The sequence below is a fragment of the Triticum urartu genome, chromosome 1, assembly GCF_003073215.2.
Source record: "Triticum urartu cultivar G1812 chromosome 1, Tu2.1, whole genome shotgun sequence".
NCBI classification, from domain to species: Eukaryota; Viridiplantae; Streptophyta; class Magnoliopsida; order Poales; family Poaceae; genus Triticum; species Triticum urartu.
In genome coordinates this window covers 580,737,453-580,758,429 of record NC_053022.1, presented here as the reverse complement: position 1 = coordinate 580,758,429, position 20,977 = coordinate 580,737,453, and the positions used below count along the sequence as shown (strand labels likewise).

General features: G+C 48.5%; 1 long non-coding RNA gene across 7 annotated transcripts; it reads right to left on the bottom strand.

Moving 5' to 3' along the window:
- Positions 1–369: 369 nt before the first annotated feature.
- LOC125532399 lies at positions 370–5,222 on the bottom strand. Of its 7 annotated transcripts, XR_007294083.1 has the most exons (7): positions 4,241–5,222; positions 4,015–4,148; positions 3,505–3,901; positions 2,536–2,627; positions 2,154–2,350; positions 1,821–1,977; positions 384–1,288 (listed from the first exon to the last, which is right to left on the bottom strand). It is a non-coding gene; the product is annotated as an uncharacterized LOC125532399 (long non-coding RNA). The 7 variants fall into 7 exon arrangements; XR_007294077.1 differs by having other exon boundaries at positions 381–1,288; positions 2,154–2,627; XR_007294094.1 differs by lacking the exon at positions 2,536–2,627.
- Between the last annotated feature and the right edge of the window lie 15,755 nt (positions 5,223–20,977).

Here is a 20,977-nt window from a genome sequence, read left to right as displayed (position 1 = left end):
AGTGCGTCGCAAAGCGGCCTGGCAAGGTCGGTGCGTTGGTTTATGTTCTGAAGATGGATTGGTGGAAGACGGCGGCGATGACACATAAGAGTGCGTCGCAAAGCGGCCTGGCAAGGTCGGTGCGTTGGTTTATGTTCTGAAGATGGATTGGTGGAAGACGGCGGCGATGACACATAAGAGTGCGTCGCAAAGCGGCCTGGCAAGGTCGGTGCGTTGGTTTATGTTCTGAAGATGGATTGGTGGAAGACGGCGGCGATGACACATAAGAGTGCGTCGGACCGGTTCGTACCCCAAACCCAGTATGTGACTTGGCACGAAGCTATGTGTTGTTTTCGTCCGAAACCCTGATAGCTCCGTGCAGTCTACACCATTTCCTCAAGGCCTGAAGCTAAGCAATGTGCAGATGAGCATTGCGTCTCTTCTTCATCGTCTCTACACTCAGGGCTTATAAACCGCTGCGAGTGCCTCTCGCTTGGCGAGGTGGGACTAAAAAACAGCTGCAAAGAAAATCAACTAAAAAACTCTAGTACCGGTTCATGCCATGAACCGGTACTAAAAATGCTGATGGGGCCCCAGCCCGCCACAACCTCTTTAGCACCGGTTCATGGCACGAACCGGTTCATGGCACGAACCGATACACCACGAACCGGTACTAATGAGCTCCACCCGCCTAGCCGTTGGAACCGACACTAATGGTCACATTAATGCCGGTTCAGTTACAAACTGGGACTAATGTGCGTCACATTAGGCCCTTTTCTACTAGTGTTTACGCATGATCTTGCTCTCGCGAACCCTGTCTTCCAAACCAATACCGTCCGTCACACATATATAGCAGCTACAGGCGTGAGCTTCTGCATTGCTGCCTTGAAGAGTCCATGGCCACCTCATAGGCTCTTGTGTTTGCATCACAAAGTCTAACAACCTCCATATATAGCATGTGTATACAGGACAGGTTCGATTGCCGAAAAGTGATGGAGTTAGCTGAAATCTGGTCTTGCTGACTGCTGCAAGTGTGCCCGCCTGCTCAAAATTGCCAATAGCACATAATCTCCTTACCATTATCGCCAACTCCCACGGCATACACAACCCTGCACCATTTGTCATGCTTCTCTGGATGGTAACGATGCACGAGGTACTTTGCACCTTTATCCACCTCCTCCACCTTGTACTGACCAGCCTTGTAAAGAATCTCCCCGAATTTCTCGAACATAGCCCTTGTGTAGATGTTGCCAGCATGTAATTCCAAGGGCGTGTCCATCCTCATCAGTCATCACTGGAGCAGCCTGCCCTGAATGCAAGGGTAAAATTTTCAGGAATTACGGGCACAAACTGAAGTAGAGCAACATCACCTGTAAAGAAACTCAATGAGAATGGAAACTGAATAACACAAACCCTGCAAGAAGTGCACATGTTTGCGTCATGATCATATCAGCCGGCGTCCATAGCTGACATACGCGAGGAACATAATTTCTTCCTAATTCTAATATAATCCGGGACCAGTACGTGTTTAAATGTCTTGTTCCTAGCGTTACTGACACAATAAACATGGCTACAGGAACAGTAGGTTCAGTTTACCTCTTCATCCACCACAAAGCAAAGACGACAGCAGCTTATGTATGAAATCTGAAAATTAACAATATAATATGCAGAAACTTGTTTTCGTGAAATAAATGCTATATAAGCTTCAACCTCTGCTTTTCTTTAGGTGTTAAAATCAGACAGTTATATGTAGTAATAGTATCATCTATGCACGATAATTACTACTACACTGAAAAAAGAAACAAAAAAAGTAGCCATGCTGGCACCATGCAAATACCTACACGATGTACTGTAGAATTTTGTCGCCGGCATCTGGTGTCTGGGTGCATTAACATCGCCATGTTCAGAACTCGCTCTCATTCAAACACAAACCCATTTTCTGCTGCTGGACTGAAACTTTAAGCAGAATAACTAAACCCAAGTGCTGAACCACCACATCTGCATGGACACGTAAATACCTGATGATGATTTATGTAAGAGAATAAACCCGTATCTCTGCTGGCAGCGTTGAAGTAAAGGCGAGAATAAGGGCGCAAACATCACAGGCTGATGTCACTGCATCAAACAGTTTCTGAATTTTATAACCATGATGCCAATGCAAACAGGTTCCTCACCAGGTTAGGCAGCAGAAACAAAACAGCTGTTGGGTATTCCTGAACCCGTGTCTCAGTGCAAAAAAGTTCTGAATTCGCATGCCGTTGTGTCCAAGGCGGCGACACTCTGAACAAGTGAACTGTGGAGCGACCGCCAGGAGTCCGACCCTGGTCTTCTCTACTCTGCATCAACATCCAGGTACTGCAGCTCTTCTCTACTGTGGGTTGAATTAGAAGAAACAGTGAAGCAGTTAGGCATCACGTGTCACAAGTTAATAATTAGAAGATAAAAAAGAAATATGGTGTACAAAACCTTCAAAAAATGTATTTTTCTGTCGTATGCAACCTGAATTGTTTCCACACGTTATTTGAAACAATTTACAGTAGGCTAGAAAATAGATACCATTATCTTTTCTATGAAGCTGAACTGGGCAGACTGAACCCATTATCTTCTCCACTAGCGGCATATAGTATTGAGTTGAAGAACTGAATCATCTGAATCAGAGCACCAAAACCAATAGTTCCCATTAGAAGGTTCAGTGTAGTTTTTTGACTTATGAAAATCCAGACAAGTCCTACTGCAGTTTCACACAAGTCCTAACTGAGGCTTTAGTAAACTTCGTAGCAAACTAATTTTCAGACCACCAGTTTCAGACTAAAACAGCTTCAGCAACCTGTTTTTCAGAATAACAGTTTAAGGCGTTGCTTTCCAAGCACGACCAGATTAGATCATAACATCCGGACATTAAGTTCATATTACAGCAAATATGAGTTTCTTGCTAAAAGAGAATTGTAGGATGGTGGAGCAAAGGCAGTTCGAAAAATAAGAAAGGCGTTCATACTACACGGGTGCCCAAACTTAGAGAAAGCAAAGGCAGTTCGAAATATGGCTGTGCTCTCTTTCTTCTCTGCATTTCATTTTCTCTGGTTTTTGGCCACCTCGACGCTTTCTCCTGTTACAAAATGAGGCACACCACTTTCTCTGGTGTTTGTCTGAACATCGAGCAGGCAGAGAGATTGTTTCAGGTTTCGGAAGCATAGTAGCTGCTAGTATAAAAACAGATTACAACGTTACATCACACAGGAAAGAAACAACCACTGCAAAATATACGGAAAACGAGTCAAATACCAACATTCAAGCATAACGAAACAGAAAATATAGCTTTTGAAATATTAGAGGCCCTGCCTTCTAAAGCCAGTACAGAAGCAAGCTGATGGTGTAGCAGCTCACAACTTACAACATCACATCAACAGAAAAGATACTAAATACTCCTTCCGTAAAGAAATATAAGAGCATTTAGATCACTAAAGTAGGGTAACATTCAAGCACAACGGAACAGAGATTCATAAGGGGAGGATTACTTTGACTTACAAAATAGGCATTCCGCGCCGACTCTGCATGCAGCATCAAAGCACTTGAAGGGATTGGCCATTGGTAAGTCATGTGTATGACTGTTACCTAGGCCATTATGCCTACAATAATGACTTGTGAATTCGAATCGAGCGTCTCGAGAAGCTCTGCTGTCCACTAGTAACCACATGTGTTGATTAGACTTCCATTCGCGGTCGCGGCTGTGAATGGATCCAAATTTCATTTCTTCTAGCACCTTCGCATTCAAAACGAAAAACTTAGCAAATTCAACATTCGGCTTGTCCCCAGAGTAGCCCTCCAACACCACTCTTTTGAGATAGCTCTCGAGGCATTCAATTGGATCTAGTGGGCCATATTTTTGCACACTTTCAATCTTCATCCGCGACCGTGCGTTAAACTGTAGATGGAGAGAATCAACAATGTAATGGCAGTTGGTTAATGTATTAGAGCACAAGTCAGTCATGCTTATGTTGATACTAGTTCAGACAGGCAAATAAGAATACTACTCACAATGACATACAGCCTCTCCAAGCAGGGGAAGCACTTGAGCAGGCCAATTAGTGTATCAAGATTAGGGCCATCATATTCAATAGCTAAAACCTTCACGGTGGGCATGTGGTTGTCACGCTGATGGGAATCATTTTCTGATGAAAATGACAAACCAAAATAAGAAAAAAAAAACACTTGCATACTACATGTGAATTCTGATTGCTTGGTTGTAGAAGGCTGATGTTACCTGAAAAACCGTGGTTCCAATGAAGAGTTTGAATATTTGCCTCGACAACACACCTAATACTTGCAGCTTAGGTGCTTGGATTACCCGGACAGTCTCTGGACCAGAACCTGGATAGAGGGGCTGCAACCTCTCAAGGCAAGGAGCGTCCTCGATGACAAGCTCTTGTAAAAGGTCAGCGAAATCCCAATCACAATCCCACCCCAACACCCTCCGCCTTATTGCAGAGAAGCCGATGCTCCTAAGAGTCGCGGAGCTGATGCAGAGACGAGCAACGCCGAGAATGCCTTCCAGAAAAAAAGGCTTTCCAATGAATGGCAGCCAGAGAGCATGTTGCGCAGAGAGTCCCCCGAGATGGTGACCTCGCATATGCTGAGCTGCTTGAGGTGTGGGAAATTCAGAGAATGCGCCGACAAGGCCGAGATGGTGACCTCATACTTGTCGAGGCATGGAAAATTCGCCCGGACAGGTCCGGGGAATGGCAGCGGCGGAATGTGGCAACGCGGAGTGTGGGCGCGAAGCGGAGCGCGGGCGGCGGTAGCATGCGGTGTTTGTCATCATCGGCGCTGTACCCTAAGTAGAGGATCTGGAGACCGGTGAGGGCCTGGGAGCGAAGCCAGCCGTCGAGCGTGTCATGGTGGCGTTGGCGGATGTCGGGGAGCTCGAAGAGGAGGGCTGGGCCAGGGTGCTCGGCGAGGATCCTGGAGATGAGAACAACGAGCTTGCGCTCCTTCCAGGAGAGGGAGAAGTCGGCGACAAGGTTGAGGGGCGCGGAGCGGCCTGCGTGCGGGCTCCTTCCTTGGTGGGAAGGAGGGAGATGATGGTGCAGAGGACGGCGTCGGGGAGGGCGTTGATGAGATCGAGGCCCGCCGGCGGTGATTCTCGGTCGGACTTGCGCTTCTTCCTGGAGCGCCACGGCGGCGGCGGCGGATGGTGATGGTGGTGGAGAATGGGAAACGACGATTTCGGCGGATTGGAATGATACTCAAATTTTTCTCTTTCCCATTTTCTTTTACCACTCCCGAAGGCGCAATGGACCGGCGGTGAAAACTTGTGACGTCGCAATCTAGCTGCGAAGCCGTTGGATAAGTCGATGAGCGATCCAACGGGCCCTAATTTGCGCGAGGAAGCACGCGATCCGTGTGCTAGTGGTTACGGAATCCATCGCTTGTTGCGTTCTGTGACATAGCAGCATGATCATCACACTCTTATCAACCCAACCAGTCCGAAATCCATCTCTTGAGCGTCTTTTTTTTTTGCAGGGACTTAAGCGTCTGTTGTGACAAGACGTTCTCTCACGCCAACTCCACCGTGCGGCCCCATCTTGTCCGGCCCCGTCCGTTTGGGGTAAAAGGGACAAACCAAACGGCCCAGCGCGCGGGAGCAAATGGACTTTTGTCCGTTTCGTGTTCGCTTTCGACCCATCCCCGACCCAAGTTTACGCCGAGTTTGGGGTGAAACGGACAGCGCGTGGACGGGCGGGACTCGCGCGCTTGTCCTTCCCTGACCCGCCTGTCGGTGGCACAAAGCAAAACCCCCTGCCCGCCCATTTGGCGCCATTTTCCACAAACCCTCACATGTCCCTCCCGTCGCCCCCTCACTCCCCCGTTCATGGCCGACGCTCAGCCGAATTATGGCGGCCTGACCGTCGACCTGCCCGAAAAGGTGAAGAAGAAGGCGGCCAAGGCGCCAAGGAAGCCGCGGTCGGAGTGCACGCCGGAGGAGATCGTCAAGTTAGACGCGGAATCGGCAAAGAAGAGGAACCGGAGGGCGGTCGTCAAGGGCAATGCCTCCGCGGCCAAGTTCACCGCCGAGCGCGATGCGATGGAGGCCGCGCAGCGCAAGGCCGCGGTCGACGAGAAGGAGGGCATCGTCAACAAAGCGCACGCCCTCCTCATGCTTGGCATGTGCCGTCCAGCCGGTTTCCCTGCAGCGGCTGTCGGCCCGGCGAGCACAGGCTCGTCGTTCGCCCGGCCTCCGCACTGCCAGTCACCGACGTGGCGGACCACGCCCATGTTGCCCGGCTTTCCCCCGCCAAGGCACGACGACCAGACCCATTTCTCGGGGTGGCCGGACGTTGGCGTGATCTCGCCGTCCACACCGCGCCCCTCGGCCGTCATCGACCTCAACGTCACGCCTGGGTCCAGCAGGGACGGCGGGCCGTCCGTCGAGATGTAAAGAAAGCAAGTACGGGCACCATGCCGTCCCCCCGCGTCTTGTTCGACGGAATGCCAACACCAACGCCACCGGTCGACGACCCCTTCTACAACTAGTTCATGGAGGATGTGATCTACGAGGGTGGGCAGGGCCGTGTTGCCGGCGATGGACGTGTAGGCCGCTGGCTATGTTGCCGGAGTGAACTAGGGCCGCTGGCCTGATGAACTAAGGCTTGACATTTGAAATGTTGCTCTCTTTTTAAAATGGAGGCAGACAAAATGGGGAAAACGGATGCGGCCGCGCGCTGGGTGCACGGCCACCGCATTCCAGAACACGTCCAGACACGACCCCATTGCCCTACCCAAACGGAAAGAATCCGGACAAAACGGACGTCCGTTTGGGATCGCGTGATGAAGTTGGCCTGATAGACTAAAGACGTTGTCCCCTCTATCCTCATTGATCAACGCGCAACAATGTTTTTTTCTTCTTCTGTTTTGACGGGGGAACGCCCAACAATCCAACACATTAACATACGCATCAAGGCCGTTCGCTCGTGCGTGCCACGTGGGCAGTAGGGGTGGCCATGACACTGTTGTGCCTTTTGTTTGCTTCGTCGCTGCCCCATCACTGGTCGTTTCCTTTGTCCAGAAGAAAGAGACCTCTCTTCTCTCCTCAGTCTCTTCTGTCGGCGGCATCCCCCAATCTCACGGCTCACGCCACGCCGCCGCTCTTCCGCGCCCTTTCCTTCCACCCGCACCTTGTTGCCCGTTGCTCCTCCCCACACTGTCACGACCGCGCGCCTAGCCATCGGAGCTTCACCTCCCTCGAGCCTTTCGATCTGCATCTCAGGAGCACACGGGAGAGAGGCGCCGTGCTTCTTGCCGGACCAAGATCAGCACGTCCATGTCCTCTCAATCTACGACCATCAGGAGGAGGTCCAGCAGAGCACGAAGTCTCCAACAGGAGAGGCGTTGATTCTGCCGGATCGGCCGACCGCGTGATGTGGGGGGTGGGGAAGATGGAGAGACGGCGGGTGGAGAGGTGGCTGCAGGAGAAGGTGAGAAGAAGGAGGCGTGGCGCAAGGCCTCTCGGCCCGTGCGCCGGGCGCGCTGCAGGGTCAACAGTGTCGTCAGGCCCGTCCACAAGGCTGTGCGAGCTGTGCAACTGCACAGGGCCCCTATAAAATTGTAGGGGCCCGATCGAAGGAATAAACCACGAACCTGTCCGGTTCGTCTGGCTGGCTTTTCGTTCGCCCAATCATATGGCTTCTTTTTTTTTGAGGGCAGAAGCTAAACTTTATTGATGGTAGTCCATATGATGTGGGATACACACCGGGTCATGGGGGTTCAGCAACCAAATGTGCCTTCCTCGACTGAGGAAAAGAGAATGTTTAGCTAGACTATGGGCCTCGCCATTAACGGAATGGAACCCAGGGCCGTTATGGATCGGTTATCAAAGAAATCAACCTTCGAGCTACTAATTTTAATTGTAGTTTTATGTTTGAAGCCCGATCATATGGCTGATGCGCGAGAAAAGGATGCACGTTTAGGGTGAGGCCGCTATTAAGTTTCATTCGAGCCAACAGGGCCCAGTCGGCCTAGCACCGATCCAAGATCCAAATAGAAAAACAAGGCAGGCTAGTTACACTACTGGGCCTACTCGTTAGCGGAGCGTGCGTGTGTCCACCAGTTCACCAGCGATCATCTATCGCTCCGAACGACTTCGTGAGAAAGAAAGGGAGGCGCCGCCTGCCTGCTTCGATGAGGAGATGAGCCGCCGATAGATAGCGGCCGCGGCGTCCAGCCGTCGCCGCCTGCTTCTCAACTGCAGTAGCCACAACTGGCATCCCCCAATATTTTCCAAGGTAAGCCGTAAGCCACAAACCAGAAGCAAAATAGATGAACGGAAGATTAGTTAGGGTTATTTCTTTCTGATACAATCGCTCTCTTTCTGACTCTTTTGATATTTTCATGTCGTATGTAATGCAATCCCTAGTAGTACAGCAGTACTACTCGATTAGGCATGTGCCCATAATCTAATTTCTAATTCTAGTACTAATTCATTGTTGTGTGCTCGCCTGCTACACTGCTAGCATATTTCTTTCCAATATAAAGATTCTTGTTTCAATGATTACTAGACGGATGATACTTTTGGTAGAACATGAGATCAGTTTACTGTTTGGTAGAACCCTAGGTTGGATGTTTTTCCGCAAAAAAAGAGTACTACATTTACTCTTTATAGCATTACAATATATGATATATTTTGTACAAAATAACATATATTGAAAGCTATATAATTAGTGAAAATATGTTTAGTCATATTAGTTATACAAATTTCTGTATATTTTTGGGCCCCCTTCCCCATTTCGCACCGGGCCCCCGAATTTCTGGAGACGGGCCTGAGTGTCGTCTTCGAGCGCTTCACGGAGCGGGCCGTCAAGACAGTAGTGCTGTCGCAGAAAGAGGACATGGGGCTTGGGGAGGGCGCCGTGGCGCCGCGCCACCTGCTGCTCATCTACAACTAATGCTGGTGATGAGCATTTGGAGAGCTACCGGACATTGGGTTTGACAGTATCGCGGTCAAAGAAAGGGGATACGAAGTTTCCAAAGGTCTTGTCGCTTCTTGCCACATATCTGGGCAGATCAGTTCAGAAGAGTGAAGAATTACTAGGTTCTGATGGAATAAAGGAGTCGTCCACTATCTTTCATGGCCAGAGGGTGCCAGATCCCAGTATACAGCTCTATGCAGAACGCATTTTTCAAGTATGCTGAGTGCAGTCCATCCTGCTTTGTGTTGGCACTTGTCTACATGGTGAGACATCTACATCAGCCAAATGTGTACATGACGCCCTTCAGTGTTCATCGCTTACTAATTACAAGTGTGGTGGTTGATGCCAAATTCACAGATGATGCGTAGTGTGTAGTGTACCCAATGCAGCCGCAATTCCGTTGTATTTCTTTGCATATCATATCACAAACATGCACAGGTTTCCCAGTAACTTTCTCAAATCTCAATGCATCTCCTGCAGGTTTTTCAACAACGCATTATATGCTAGGGTGGGAGGAATCAACACAATCGAGATGAATCGTCTCGAGCTGGATTTGTTGTTTAATCTGGACTTCGGGTTGAAAGTGAACTTAGAGACTTTTGGGAGCTACTACTTGCAACTGGAGAAACATGCACCGGTGTCACCAGAGAGACTGCCGGTTTGAGCTATAGCGATAGCACCGACGAGTGGATTTCTAGCTTTTGGTATATGGTAGTTGACCTGATTGTGTCAATGACTGCACCAATGCTATAGGTTGGGGCCTTTCTCACAAAATCTGATGGCAACACTTTGGTAAGCTATCGCCGAAAGGTTTGCTTTTTTAGATGTTTGCTTGAGGACTAGAGGATGGCAGGATGACTAGGGGATGCCTTGGGAGAGGGTGTCCAGCAAGCACTGTTAAAGATATTTGAAGGAACTGTAAGTGCTCATGCTGTTTAGACGAGTCGGAGTTTTCCAGTGTGCAAGCGTGACTAATCTGACATATTTTTCTGCTTCATGGATTTTGAACTCGCATGTAACATATTATGTTTGTTTGTTTCTAAACAAGAACAATTTCACATTTGCATTGTTAGGTAATCAGTGTGCCAAGAAAAAGAAGTCGAGATATCATATCCCATGGTTAATGTCGAGGTAATTGTTTTAAGAACTTCTGAATAGCATTGGCTGCTCAAACCTGCTACATAGACGTAGATCAGTAACCTTTCAGTAGTCTAGCACCAAAAGTTCCTAATTATTTCATGGCGCTATGACTTTCAGTCTTCATTTTATACTTGTTGGTTGCTTGAGGGACACAACCAACTGAACATCAAAGATTGATGCCCTTGTTTCACAAGCAGTTGGCCCTAGGTACTAAATATATACTTTAAATTTGTAATAAACACCACCCATTACAATGACGAGTGGCACATACGCAAGCACTCTATTGTTAGATGCATATTAATTTTTTTTTACGGGTTGATATAAAAGTATACTCTTAATTTGTAACATTATTGCTCCCAATGCCACTGGTTTCAAACTAATTGAGGGAAATACGATCAAATTGGAAGAACAAAATACAGTCAAACTCAAGTATAAGGAAGAAGAAAACATACCCTTGATATTTGAATCACGGAAGACCATCAACTCCTGTGCCGCTATAGAATCGATGCCCCGGATGACATCGCCACATCAACGAGGCATCGTTGTAAGATCCGTGCCAAATAAATCAATGTGCACAGTCAATAGAGAGGAGGCAGGGCTCGGTTAAGCTTCTATGCCGGAGATTCTCGCCTAGGTACAGGAGAGGAAGGAGAAGGAAAGAGATAACATCGAGCAATTTCTTTAACCCTAGTTCCCATGGCGTACGTCGGCACATGAGAGAAGAAGGGGCAGAGGAAGAGAGACATGAGAGAGAGGATGTGTACAAAATTCAGCTACACTTCAAGGTTAAATCTCTGATGTACCAGCAACTCCCCACGCTGATGGATCATGTTCCTTGGTTTCACATCTAATGGCCCAGAAGCTCTCGGCGCACTCATTGCACGAGATATGTTCTCGCATAACCAGACGTTCGAGCCAACGACACCTCGACTGCCATGCGCATGTTGTTTCTGCACACGCAGCGCAAGCATGACCCAGAGCAACGACCTGGTCCAGATGTGGCCATTCGACACGCCGGACAGCCACAGGCATACATACCCAAGCCAAGTACTCCCTAGTTTCTTTTTAGTCTGCATATAAAAACAGGTATTTCCTGTCAAGTCATTCCACCATGACCGGTAGGAGGAGTTTTGGGTCCACATATAACCAGGCAGCAAAGACCAAGGCCGCGGAAGCACTATATCTTTAGAGATGATGAGTCTTATGGTGATCTGCAGAAGGCTGCACGTGTGGTATGTCCTAAACAAAGAAACGTTTTGAACTTAGTTGAAACAATTGCCTATTTATTCCATTGGTCCCACATCTTAATGGATATATATATCTTTTGCCAGGGTCCTTATATATCTGTTCTCAGACGTGTTATGTCTAATATAAGCCTATGCAAGAGCAGATGGCCAAGCTCAGTCTCTTAGGGAGTCTTATGGTGAAACTTCCTCGGCTATCAAAAATATTAAAGACTTCCTCTGCAGGCTGGAGAAGCTTATGGATAGTCAGTCGAAAAAGATTGTTGGGGCTTCCGAGAAAGGGGTTGTTGAGGAAGCTTCTACGATCAGGGAATTGGCTGAGGCACTAAAGGAGCCCAAACAGAGCGAGGTGTCTGCACTAATCAAAGACCACCGAGATTTTCCTAGAGATGTATGAGAGATTTGAGAAGGCCGCCACAGAGTTGAAAGAATTGAAATCTTTATTGGGTGGATTCATAGTCTCTTTAGGACTTTTCTTTAGGGGCTATGGTTTTCCTCCATCTTTAATCAATCCTCCAAGTCATGTGGACCTTCCAACTCCTAGTCTAGTGCCATGCCCATCTTTTTCAAGTTGGTTCTGGGCCAACTCATTTCCACATGATTGGGGAAAGGGCAAAAGGTTAGTGTAAGAGTACATTTTTACTACTTTGAATGTTGTTATTTATGTTGATATTGTTGTTGGCAATTGTACTAAAATTTTATACTTTTTATATTTGATTTTAATCAAAATATACTTACATACTAAAATTTTATATTACTTGATTAATTATAGAAATCAACACAATTATATCACTAAATATCATTTGTTTGTTATGCAATTTTAATCTATCTTAAAAACATATTTGTGTTATGATATATTGAAATTTTGTTTTGTGAAAAATTTCATGTCTCTCTATAGATGAATTATGACGTGTATAGATGTTTGGACCATTTTAGGTAGGATCTATAAATATGTTGCCAGGAAGCTATACAACCTATGACTTAAAAAATATCTTTAGAGATGTTTGTAAAACGTATGATTGTTTATGTTGTGCGTAACTACATAGAAAAATAGATGGTGTATGTAACATCCTGATTTTTTGAGGTTGTGAAAATTGAAAACAAATGAGGGTTAATAAAATCCTAACAGAAGATTTTAGTCAAGAATTTAAAATGAATTAATATCAAATGGAAGTAGCAATTTAGTTTGAGGCACGTTTTCAGTTTGATGTACATGTTTAGATTTAGATTTGACATTTGTACAAGAAGCATTTCGCACGCTTTGTTGTGCCTCTTTCGCTGATGGACTGTGGCATGCTCATTTGTATATGCTATAGGCGGTGGAAAGTTGTGACGTCGCAGATCTTCCTGCGCAGCCGTTGGATAAGTCAACGAGCGATCCAACGGGTCTTAATTCGCGCGAGGAAGCACGCGATCCGTGTGCTCGTGGTGAAGTTTATTTCAACGTGACAAGGAGATTGAAATGAACTTCACGTACTCTACAATACAAAGAAGAGTACATCGTACAATGAATGGGCTGTTTAGAGCATCTACACCCATGGTCACCTAATTTTGACCCCCTATATGCCCACGGACGCGTCCGCTGAAGATGACCGGGCGCATCTTATTTCTTCTGTTCCACAGCTGCATCCCTCGTATGACGTACCCAAATCCACACAAAACCATGCAAATGATGTTACTACGTACTTGAGCATAGAACATAGCAATCCGGCATAGAACATAGTTTGATACAAAAGATGTGGGCTGAGTTCATCACTTAACAATACTCAAAGTCAACTAAAACCGGCAGGGGAGGGGATTTCACCACTTTCTCCATGCCGGACGCTTCCCCTTAGGGTCTCGGCGGCTGGACTCGGCGTAGGCATCGCCTGCTTCGGGCGCGTCGTCGTCGTCATTGTTGTCTGAAGCAGAGGAGGATGAGGACGAGGTGATAATGCTCGCCATGCGACGGGCTTCGCGGAACTGCTCCTCCAGGAGCCGTGCTGCTCTCTTCGCCGTTGTCGCCCGCTACCTCGCCAACCACTCCGACTCCTCCGGCGCCATGCGGAGCGCCTTCACATCTTTGCGGCGACAACGTCGGGCGTCCGTCTCCGCAGACGTGTACGAGCGGCGGATGGTGGTGCGGAGCTCCTTGTCGCCGTCGCTGGCCGGGGGAAGTGGGTGTGGCGCGGCTGCTCGATCCTCCCTTGGTTCTATGGCTGTTAGCCGCCTCCTCCGCTCGCTTCTTTGCGAGCCGATACGAGCAGCCCATGGACTCCGGCTACGGTTCCTCCAGCAACAACACCCATCGGCGGACCGGAGGGGCAGGTGCGGGCGGTGCTGGGTGCCGCCTGGTAGGGGTCGGAAGGGAGCGCGACGAACGAGCGCGGGGCGCCCCAGAGGTACTGCTCCCCACCCGGCCAGTCGTCGACGCCTCGAAAGAGGAGATGCCGCCCCGATCCAGCAGCGAGCGGCGGAGGGCAATGCAGAGCGCTAGCTCCTCCTCGTCGGGCGCGGACGAGCCATCGGAATCCCCGGCGGCCTTGTGCCACTCCTGTAGGTCGGATTCACTGTCGGACATGGCGGGCGGGGAAAGACGAAGTGGATTATGGGGAGAAGTGGAGAAGTCGAGAGAGTATGGATCGAGTTTGACTAGGGTTTGCTCGTCGGTCGTCATATATTTGTGAGGGCTGGAGTGGGGTAATTACGGGCCATAGCGGACTAGACCGACGTGGGGGAGTGCCCGGGCGCCCCCATATCCGCCTCCTATTTGGGCTGGATATGAGGGGTGCCGGTCAGCCCGCGCGTTTGAGGTACATTTGAGGCATCCGTCTGGGTCAAAAAAAAAACATGACCGGGCAGTGACCGGGCGGCCCGCCCGGGCATTTGAGGAGGGTTTGAGGCGCCCGGCTATAGATGCTCTCACCAGCATGGTTATGATAATTTCTGTTTGACACCGTTTTCAAATATATCATACACATTTTCCTCTCGTCCCTATAAGGCGGTTGCCAATGCCATGCTGTCTACTGTAATACTCTCTCCGTCTCAAAATAAGTGCCGTTGCTTTAATACAATTTTGTCCTAAGTTTATAGTAAATCAGCAACACTTATATTAAATCAGCAACACTTATTTTGAGGTGAAGGGAGTAATTAATTAACTCGTCTTTGTGCATGTTACTATCATACTACATTGTAGCGGACCAGACTTGCCTGCTCCCCGGCGTGTGCCCATCTGTGCTCCCGCGTACGTGGCTTAATTTGATTGGAAGAAAATAAGGTCCGGCCCCACCCCTTAAAATCAGGGAGGGAGATGATTAGATTAGAAAGAAAAGAGAAAAAAAAGACAACCGTAGGATGAAGTGGGAGCACGGATGGGAGCATGGAGAGGGAGAAGGCAAGCCGAATCCGATGATCGTCTGAGAGACTTCACCAAGATGACGAATTTAAACCGATCAAAGATGGTTCAAACCGAATACTAGACTACTAGTTAATAACAACATGCTACTTAACTGGGGTAGTGATCTGCTTCATGCAGGACCTGATTGAACATATATAGCTAGTGCTGATGAACTACTGGTGGATAATTGTTACTCTGTGTGCCATAGGTTCTTCCTCAACCCTTGATGGAGATTGTGATTCGTCGCGTTTGGGCTTGAGGCCATGGCGTGCTGTGCTGGATGTCCGCGGCGTCGACCGCTGACTTGGGCGATGGGTGCCCGCCTGGCTTGCTGGATCCTTCCTGTTCCCCGATCTGATGCCAGATTGGCTGGTGGTTTGACTCCACATCGGACCGGCAGGCTGCTAGTGTTTCCTGTAGCCACCATTCATGTGCTCCGTCCATGAGGCGTGAGGAACGCCATTTGTTTGGGCTGGCTACAGTGGCGGTGCCTCCTGCCAAGTTTTGTGGTGGCCATTGAAAGATCTTCGTGAGTTTGCTCTCTCCAGATCCGATGGCGGCTACCAGCGGCTCGTACCGATGGCGTTGCGAGATGCGGCCAGATGGCTCCTTTGTGAGTTTCGGCAGCTCTTACACCGACCAGTTTGCTTTTGATGATGACATGTAATCTATGGACGATACTTGACGCAAAGGGTATGGTTGCGAAGCGGCGTCGGCTATTTCTGGCCAGGCATGTAGCTGCTTGGTTTGCGGAAAAGTGGTGGCGGCATCACATGATTGACTTTGATTTAATGGTGCTTCTTAAGTACCAGATCTTGAGCTCCGGGGTGAAAATCCTAGGTTTGACCCAAGTTGGTTACATCTGGCAATGATGATGTGTTTGCATCATTACCTTGTTGAAGGCATTGTACGGATATGCTCAAATTTATTCTTCAGGGTGAAAACCTTTAATTTGGCGTCTAATGGTTGGATTCGGTGACGGCGGCGCTTGAGCGTCGTTTCCTTCTTGAAGGAGTTACCGTCGAAGAATCTCGTTGTCCTTGTGATATCATGAGATAGTTGGTGTGTATATGGTCGTTGTTGTAGTTTGTTGATCATTGTTGATCGCTTTAGGGTCCTTTTCTTTTTCCTCGCTTAGGCATGACTTTGGTCTTGTATGACTTTGTTATTTGCCGGCGGGTTTATTTGTGTGTGAGTTAGTGTTGGCTGTGTGCATTTTAGTTATGTAGAGGCTGAGTATGTGCTCATTATGTTTGTATCTTCTTAATGCTTCATTCTAGGTTAGTAAAATCCATCCTTTATCGAAAAAAAGCAGCCGCGGTCTTGCTCATCTCCAGATCGATCTCGTCGGCCAACCGAATCAAACCATAACCGGTGGCGACGCTAATTGTCAGTCCCCCCACATGGCACCTGAGACGATCGTATCTTTGAACTCTCCGGCACTTGTTCCTGCACACGCGCACGCAGTCACGCATCAGCACAAGAACAAAAAAGAGAAGATGTAACATACTCCTAGTATTATACTACATGATAATGCAGAAGATAGAGTGTGTGTACCAAAGGACATCGTTGGGTCTTGGCTTGACTTGCACAGCGAGCTCGTCAAGCAGAAAGTTGTTTAGGCGGCCTCTCCTGCCGTGGACGCCGTAGGTCGTCTCGACACCGGAGATGAGATTGTACAGCTCCTCCTTCTTCTGGTCGATCTGGTCCAAGGCGTCCTCTACAACCTTTTTCTCTTCTACGCTCGTGGCCTGCTTGTCCACGAGCACGGATGCACACACCAAGAAAGAAAGAAAATTTAGGTACTTGCAATGGATGCGATACAAGAAGAAAGATGTGAAGTTTGTTTTGCAGCAGGAGGAATTGACATTGAAGGAAGCCTACCCTGGAGGTCCACAGCGCCCGCCGTGGCCCCTCGGGGACGAGGGTCCGCTGGAGCGCGCCGGCGCCGCCACCGAGCCTCCTCGCCGCGTGTCGAAGGGTCGCCGCCCCTGTTCAAGAATTCATCCGATTAATCAGTTAACTTGCCGATTAATTCCTACTCGTAGGGTGCCCGAGTAGCCGATTACCCGATAAATCGTTCGATTAATTGATTAAATGACCGATTAACTTGCCAATTAGCCTATTAATCCCCTACTTACCGGCCGACCGAGCAGCTACCGGTTAATGATTTCCTCAACAATGGTCGCCGCCATGGCTCGTTTCGGTTTCTTGGATCCTCGCTTTTGGAATCTGCTTGTCGTGTAGATTTCTACTGTAGTATGGATCAGGGCGCCGCATCTGTTTGAGTTTACAAGAATGTCTTCTCTCACTGAATGTGCATCGTCGAAAATCCAGAAACAAATCCAGAAATAAATGCGAGCACCAGGACTTGAACCCTGATGGGCTGAGGATACCAAAGTCCCTCTAACCATCGAGCCATAGGTTGGTTCACAAAGAGTAAAGGGGTCGTTCGTGTAGACAGAAGCAATGTAAGCTCACCAAAATCTGCCCAACGAAATTCCCACACAAACCGGCCGCAGTGTTGTGGACGAGGTGCTGCCGGTGGTGGTGCTATATTCGTGACGGGCTTGACCTCCTGATCTCTAATGAATTGCTTGCCGGCCGGCAAAAAGATCCATGGCGCGCGGCGAGGAGGAGGTTCGGCGGTAGCATAGCCCTGCTCCAGCGAATGCAGCAACTGATCCATCGGCGTCCTCCGTGGAGGGTCGCCGGGAGCAATGAAACTTATAAGTTGGAACCGTTGGGGTTTGCTGGTTGCTTCTTGACATCCAAAGGCAGCATAACACGGATGTGTTTTTTTCTATCCAAGACACATCTGGACAAAGATAAAAGCAGAGGTTCTAATGAGGAAATTGAGGATGGACCATAAGATTGTTGCAAAAAAGGTGGGTTGCTACTTGTCTAGAAGGAGGTAAGGATTTACTCCCGAACTATAACCTTTAGCTGCATTGATGTCTCGGTGGAGAAACCGGATGGAAAGTTTGGAGATTGTCGGGTGTGTATGGTGAGCCGAGTTGGGACAATAAAGAACCTGGGGTCCTGGCGCCTGTTGACAGCTTGCTTGAGAGCGCTCAAGAGCTCGCCAATTCCACAGCCCGTCCCAAGGATGTTGGGCTAGAAGGGGAGCATATCTTTAGACTAGCCACGGTGGAGAGTAACATACACATATCCCTCGGCTATATTACTACCTTCATAGCGGGTAGTAACTTAGATGTGGTGTCATGCAAAGCTTCATTTATTAGGTTATAGACTCATATTGCATTGGGAGATGTGATGTTACAGTAACTAGCTAAGTTAATAGAACTACCTCTTTCTTCATTAACTCATTGCCACATAGACAAATTTGCTGAGTTAGACTTGAAATTATTTCTGAAGTTACTCCCACTGTGGCTAGTCTTATAACTTCGGTGGAGCGCCGCATTCTCTCGCTCACGGCTCGTGAGTCCCCGATGTACACCTACTCGGGGTGGGAGGACCAGGTGCGGGTTTCTGTCCATGAGCTCGGGTTGGACGAGGTCCTGCCTCACATCAGCATCTTGACGGGCTCCGAGAAGGAGAAGGCCGAGCGACATAAGCCATGCGTGACTTTCTTATTCCCTTTACGAACACTTTTTTTTTGCGGGTGCCCTTTACGAACACTTTGTTTGTTCTTTTTGCCAAGCCAGGCTCGGGACCTGTCACTGGTAAAGATGATGGAGCCAGTGCTGGGGGAGGCTTCTGTGGCCGCCGGGCTCCCTCCACGGGGAAGGACAAGGCCGCTATGGTCCCTGAGGAGGAGGAGCCGGATGCCGCAGTCTCCCAGGAGGAGGACGAAGCCGCCGAGTCTCCCAAAGAGCCGACGCAACCTAGAAGAAAAGACATGTGCCAACTTAAAAGAAAAACATGAGCCAAATCGGTGCATTAATTTGTTGTTCTTGTCACAACACGTGCGTCCATCTCAAGCATGCGTTTGTAAATACTTGTTCTGTAAAGAAATATAAGAGCGTCTTTACAGCGGAAGTACTCGTTTTCTTTCGTTTGTGAACAACTAGCATGCACGTTTGTTCTTGCAGCTTCTGCAAGGCTTGTGCACATGTGTTGACGAAGCTATGATAAAGACAGATTTTGCTTGAGGGGATTCTTCGGAGGAACACGTACGTGCGAGCACATGGCAGGGTTCTAGCTAGCTTCTGGGTAAAAGTCCGCACGCACGGCATGGCACGGGCCCCAAACAAGCTGGACCAAATAGAAGCGAAAGTAAAGGTGTCCGCGTCGCTCTCGATCGACAAACAACAGTGCGTTTGGTTTCTCCGCAAAATCGGTTATAGCCTTGTTAGGCAAGGACTAGCGTTTGGTACCGCTAAAAAAAATCTGGCTTTTTTTTCTTTTTTTTTTTCGGGGAAAAAAAATCTGGCTTTTAGAGGCCAGCTAGCCTCGCTAGGCAGGAAAACCTCGCCTGCCGCGGAGAGCCGAATCGGATCGCTCTCTTTTTTTTTCAATTTGTAATTTGTAATAGTTGACCACATCTGATCGCTCTCAACGGCAAGCAAGCATGCACATAAAAAGGTCCACGTTGTCCCACATGTACACGCACGTAACTGCCAGCAAAAGTGATGCATCCAAATGCGTAGCTTAGGTCTTTCCTAATGCTCCACCTTATATAGGTGCCAAACCTTCCACCAAGGCAAAAAAATCTGATGTGGCAAGTTATTTATCAGGAGAGAGATGAGTATGGTGACCTCAGAAAAAAACAATGCTAAGCGCATGACCTAGGCAAAACATTTAAAGGAAGGAAGCCCACCAATACATGAAGAGCTTTAGTTGCTAAATCATTAAATGAAGCAAGCTTAGCAACCATAAGCTAAGCATCTATGCATTGAGGAGTATAGTTGCTAAGCTATTTAATGTGCTTAGCATCTCATCTAAGCACCCATGCACTGGCAGCAGCATTATGACAAGGCTGGCAAAGCTGAGCTAGGCTATCTGGGCTAGCTTAAAGTATAAACCACCCAACAGTGCAACCAAACGTTCCCATAGAAAACGATCAGACTGCAAGCGGATCAAAAACCAATGTTGTAGGGGAGGATCAAAGAGCGGCCAACGATGGTTTTAATGATGGGGGTGGTAGGTCTTAATCGATGGGGATTTAATGAAATCCCAGTCAAGTGACAACATGCAAGAAGGAAAAAGAAAAACTTAAAAGAAAACTTTACATGGATCTTAATGTAAGATCTCACGGATATAGTATCAACTGAGATAATGATATATTCGTCAACGGACATGGCCGGCGAAAACATCCATGGCGTTGGCGCTTCGACACGCAGCGAGAAGGCTCGACCCTGCTCCAGCGGACGCAGGCGGAGGCGCGGCGCCGACTCTTCTCCACAAGCAGACTCATGCACACCCACACCCGCGAGGTATCTTAACCAAAACTGTGATAAGGGGTGCGTGCACACCCGGGAGCAGCCACACCTTTTCGTTTTTTTTTTGAAAAGTGAGTGAACAACACATGTCAGATAAACTGTTTTTGAAAAGAGAATTTCATGCAAATACTCAAGTGAAACCATGCACGAAATAAACGAAATTTATAGCATGTTACTAGTCCAGTGCAATGAGGACAGGAAAATTTCATGAATACAAAACTCAAGGAAAAGATACATTTTTAGCCATGCAGCAGAGTAGGTGCATTTCATAGAAAGTTGCCCAAGTTCCATTGGTTGTGATCATGGACTGCTACTCTATTGGATAATACGATCCAACTACATGCTACACAGCCTACAGGGTTCATCCTACTCTCGTCGTTCATAGTTAAACTGAAGCCTCAATCAATCATCAGCCATGCAGCATTGAACGTTTTCGGTCGTTGAGCCCGGGAAGGGATGGTGCTGAGGCCAGCCGCCGTCGGTCTGGAGCCCGACATCCGGATCTGGCGGCGGAGGCGCTCCAACATGTGGTGGTCGCGACGCTCTGGCGTGCTATGACTATGCGGGTGCGCGGGGTTCCCGGGGTCCACTCCCTTGGCCGAGGGAGCTGCGGTGGCGACGGCAGCAGCCGCTCTTGGATGGGGGCGCCGGGGTGCCACAACGGTGGAAGTTGTGTTTATGCCCATGGATCCGTGGTGTGAAGGCGATCCACGGATCGAGGACGGCAGCACGGCCGCCTCGCTCTGGGTGTCCCCATCGTGCTTAGTTCTGGTGAGCAGCAGCTCCACTACGTGCAGTGTTGTCCTACGGCCGGCTGCTATTGTTGGCATGGTGGACGGCGGTGGTGAGCTTCGCCTCGATCGGTTTGGC